Source organism: Catharus ustulatus, chromosome 11 (genome assembly GCF_009819885.2).
Source record: "Catharus ustulatus isolate bCatUst1 chromosome 11, bCatUst1.pri.v2, whole genome shotgun sequence".
NCBI classification, from domain to species: Eukaryota; Metazoa; Chordata; class Aves; order Passeriformes; family Turdidae; genus Catharus; species Catharus ustulatus.
In genome coordinates, this window is record NC_046231.1 from 11,604,637 (window position 1) to 11,610,028 (window position 5,392).

The following is a 5,392-nucleotide window of genomic DNA, read 5'->3' on the forward strand; positions in this document are numbered from 1 at the left end:
GGAACAAGGTGCTTGGGTGTGGGAGGGGAGAGAAGTGAATGCAAACCATGCTATGATGGGGTGTGGGAGGGCAGCAAGAGATGCCCTTCACGTGGGCTGTGTTATGTGCAAGAGAGACACCATCCAGATTAGTGCCAGTACTGCTGGGCAGCACCAGCCCCTGGTCCAGAGCTGGGAGGAGTGGGCAAGGCAAAGCAGCATCTGAGCGTGGGGCAGCCCTGGCACAGCTCGGCTGCCCCCGGGCGTGGGGAGCAGGGCTCAGCCAGCATGGATCCGATCGATTTGAAGGGGTTTTGTTCCTACCACAGAGGGAAACAGCTGCAGCAGCCCGAGCAAATCAGCCACCATTTCCCATACAAATCACTTCTTATCCTGTCTTAGCTTCCTGAAAACATCATTTTGTTTGTTTAGGAGCAGCCACGTTAAAATGCAATAGCCAAAGCACTGGAAAATTGATTTGTGAAAATTTTAGAAGGTCTACATCCAGCCATGGTTTAATGGATAACACTGACCATACACAATACAAACACACAGAGCCCTACTGTTTACGTGCTCTCAGAGCATGGTAGGAAAGGCACGTCACAAAAAAACAGGAAAATTGGGCAAGGAAAGTGTGAACAAAGCCTGCTATTAACATAATTCTCCCTAATTGTTTTACAACTGTTAAATTGACAGCATAAAAGGCTCTACTATTATTACCAGCTGTAGTGTATCTCTCTCTATCCACCCTAAGCTTCCAAACACTCTAGTTACTCAAAAACAAATGGAGCCAAACATTCAAGCTGAAGTAGAACAAAAAGGAGGATCTTGGAAGTTTAACACCCACTCACACCCAAGAACAAATAAAACCTTTCAAGGACCTATCTCTTCTTGCCATCTCCAGTAACAAATCCATCTAAGCTGATTAAATTTTACATTGAGCATCTTCTTGAACCTATTCATACCATTCCCAGGGCCTCACCCACAAGAGACTGCTGCCAGTGTTTCCATATCACTGTTTCCAGGAGACTGTGTTGGGAGCTCATTCTCATTCCTGACTAACCATCCTGTAGCCTGACCAGAAACAGCAGTGCTACACAGCACCTCGCTTTAAAACCAAGCACCTGGCCTTGCCCTGGGCTTCTGCACTGCACAGATCCCCACCTGCAGCTGCTCGGCTTCCCCAGCAAGGCAGCCAGGGGGGAAGATCTTCACACTTGCCCCAGGACAGGGCCAAGTGTCCAAGTTCCACTGCTGCCACATGACAACTTCACAGAAAAAAAATGACATTATATTAAAAGCGTTAATGTTGAAGGAAAAGTTCCTAAACTAATAAAAACTATGAATAGAAGGGAGTCCATCAGCTAATTACAGCATCACAGAATATGCTGAGTAGGAAGGGACCCCCAAGGATCGAGTCCAACTCCTGGCCCTGCACAGGACCATGCCCCAGAGTCACACTGAGAGCATTGTACAAACTTTTATTGAACTCTGTCAGGCTGGTGCTGTGACCACTGCCCTGGGAGCCTGTTCAGTGCTGGCTGGCCTCTGGGAAAAGAACCTTTTTCTAATACCCAACCTAATTACAAAAGGTGAACTCTCTTTCCCTTTGCAGTCCAAATGACTAAGGAACCCTGTCTGAATGGGATGATGCTGACAGCACAGGGGTGAGACTGAGGCCTGGGGAGCAGCTGAAGGGGTTTTCATCCTCTTATGCCTCCCACAATAGCTATTTCCCTATTGTTGGTAATACCAGGATAAAGAAGAAGTGGTGCAGGTCTGGACATTTATATTTATGCTTTCTATTACTCAATGCATCATGCTTACCAAAAATAAATAAACTATAACCACTTTTGCTTTTAAATAGATATTCTAAACCCCACACAGTGGGGGGACACAGGAATAAGGAGAAGACACTTATTTGGGGAAGGGAAAAAACAGTGGAGAAGCAGGGTAAAAATGAAAACAGGTTTCCATTTTTCCAGTCAAGATGCAGTCTGCCTCCACTCTTAACAGGTCTGATCCTTCCAAGATCAACACAAGCACGCAAGCTTCTTACACCTGAGTATCAGCATACATGACCCGACTTGTCCAAGAAAAGAAACATTTAAAAATATAAAAGCACTTTCTCAAGGGAATCAAACACACCCTGTTTCCCCTTTCACCGCAGCCCTGTGTTGAACTTCAGAGCCTTGCCACAGGCAGCTCTCCTTCCCTCCTCTCTCACACACCTCTGTCCCAGCCCAGGGAGCTCTGCCCTCCTTTGCCTACCCCTCCCTGCTCTGTCCCGCAGCTGAGCCCATCCCAGGCTCACCCACACCCTCCCTGCCCTGGCACAAGTGGCTCGAGCACCTTCCTCTGCTGTGGGTTTGCCAACCGTGCCCATCACTTAAACCCTATTAAAGCAGGGACAGCAAACACTTTCCCTTGGTCCTCCCCATGCTTGAGATCCTACATCTACATTGGATTGAATTTGCTCAGGACAACGAAAACAATGCACAACTAAAGGCATAACCCAATTACCAAATTGCTCTGGAAGGCAGACCACTGGCAAGTCTCAAAATCCTACTGAAGCCATCAAATTTCATGTTATGACTGAAAACACCATTTGCAGTTCAGTGAGCAACTTCCTGACATGTGGGGTTCCCTGGATGGTTTTCCTTTTCCTGCACCAGAAATTTTCATCCTGGCTAATTTCTGTGTTTTTAGTTTTTTTCAGAGTCCCCAGATAGCCAGAATCCTGGTCTGGACCCAATCAGATCCAGATAAACCCTCCCATATCCCCACAGTGCCTACAGCATTGTGGAAACACAGTGCTCACTGCTAATATTCTTGACTAAACAAACAGGTGTTTTCCTGCCTAGCACATTGCAAACAAGTGTGGTTGATCTGCAGGTTATGGTTGGGAATGATGAGAATAATGCTCTTTTAATGGTAGTCCCAGAAAAGGTCCCTTTCCCCCTTCTAGGTAATATCTTCTGAATTCTATCCCAGTTTAAAATTATGCTTTATATTTGGATTAAAGCATCAATGCAAAATTAGTAACAAAGTATTTGGAAGATATTGTGAATTATTTGAATTGTGGTACAAGAAACTCTAAGAGAAGTAAAGAATGTATTCTAATAATCAAAAAAAAAAAAAGTGTCTATAAACAAAAAGAAACATATAACCGAGTTTCTTTACTGATGAGCATCTCATAGGGGAAGGTGAACAATTCCCATGTAATTTACTATTAATAGGGACACAACAATCTGCTGAGATGCTGAGAGAACTTTACCAACTTACAGTTTGCATGGATGCATGCTTGTAAAAATATAGCAAAGGTAGAATAGCACATACAGCAGAAGTCTGATAATATCTATTGTTTTAAGGAGGAAAAAAAGATGTTTCAAAGCTTTCCTGCCGTGACAAACTGCTAAGATCATCAGCCAGCAGCATTCACTCTGTAGGAGATGGAGGGGAACCCACTGCAGCCAGGCAGCCACCAGCAGTCCTTGTGTGCTAACTAGAGGATCAAATACTCCCTCTTGAAGCAAGCAGCAAATAAACTGTGTGTCCCTTTTATCTACTTGTTCATAGCATCATTGTCTTAGATTTTATGTAGCAGTACTGTGAGATTTCCATATCCATGGGATTGCATTACAATGGAAGCCCAAGGCCACGTCTAAGGAAGGCTGTGCAGACACCTCCTGTGAAAACATCCTTCCCAGTTTCAGCAGTTGTGCCAGGACTGCAAAATTTGCACCCTGAGAACATATTTTCCTAGTGGCCATGTAATCAACTTCCTTTGACCCCTTCCTTCTCTCCCTCCTCCACCTTTTCCCTTTCTACCCAACCTAAGGTTTCTCAGTGTCTTTCCATGTAATTTTTCCTCATCTGAATGCTGCAAACACAAGACTCTCAAATTATCATATTTTTCAGGACAGATTTTTTTTATCTTAAAGAATCATACCTCAAAGTTTAGAAATTTATATTTTCAAGGTATAGATAACATTTATTTTTTCAATTCTCTCTGGCTTGAGCTTTGAATTTCTATAGAGAAAATCTGTGTATTTCAGCCTTGCACAAGTAATGTGCCTCTCCTTTTCCACCACAACAGAAATGTAATAGCAACCTCAGCCACCCAAAGGAGTTTGTAACACTTCTATTACAAACTTTTTTCAACCTACAATTACCAAATTACTTAATTGTCATAATTAGATATGAAGCTTTACTGTAAATTAAGATTAAACTGGGTTGTTGAAATAAATGCTCATATATTTAATTGTGGTAATTATTTTGGCTTCATTGTTATTCCTCAACAGCAAGTCTTCCAAATAAGCATGACTGAATGATGTCTTTCCACGGAGTTACCCAAGCTCACCATGCAGCCAACAGCAGCAATGCAGTGTTTGAAGCTGAGGGACTTTTCCCTTACCTTGACTTCTAGTGAGCAGATACTGATTTCCACGGGAAGCTAGCAGCTCTTCATTTTTGCTTTCAAGGTTTCAAATTAATCTGATAATGACTGAAACCTATTCTCTCCCAAGGCATTACTGGTAGACATGAGGAGCTCCTCCTAGAAAAGGGACTGAAGCCAAGAGATTGGAAGTGACCAGGTCTGCCATACTCTGTGTGGCTGAAGAGAAATTACAGCCCTAACAAAGCAAAAGGCAACAAGGGACTGTTAGCAAATGCACTTCCACCTCTGCCCTGTCCTGTCCCAATCTGCATCAGGCTGCCTGTTCCAGCACTTGCCTCTGAACTGAAATACAATTCTAACTGTTGATAATAAAGGGTATTGCAAGGCACACAGGAAGAGGTAATGCCAGTCCCTCATAACCTGTAGCAACATTTGAGGCCAGATCTTTGTTCTGCAGTCACACTGTGTATTAGCCAGATCTATGCTGTTAGCTTGTTTAGTATATCCTAAAGGTAGGTATAGTAAATTTGATTTGCAACCCGTCTCCTCTCATTTACGTGATGAAGCCAGAGCAATAAAATACTTGTGACATATTACACTGGCCTATGACATGATGCCAATGGAAAATGACACGTCCCACCACGCTGAATATGATAACACTTATCTGAATATCTATGATGCTTTTTTAAATCTCTGAACAATTCTAAATTTAGCCAGAAAACATAAGAAGATAAAGCATGAATTGAAAAATGCACTTCTTTTCTCAACTCTTTTCAAAATCAGCACAGGGCTCCACAGATGAGGTCAAGACACTTTCAAAAGGCATTGGGAAGCCTTTAGAGATATTTTAAAAGTAAACACACAAAATTAATCATAAAATAGAAACATTTCAATATTTACTTTCAATATTCTTTGTGAATTTCTTTCATGCAAGTCCTGGAATAGCAGAGAGAAGATTTAGGTTCATGATAAAAATGAACTCACCAGCCATAGCCTTTATCCCAGCGCTGG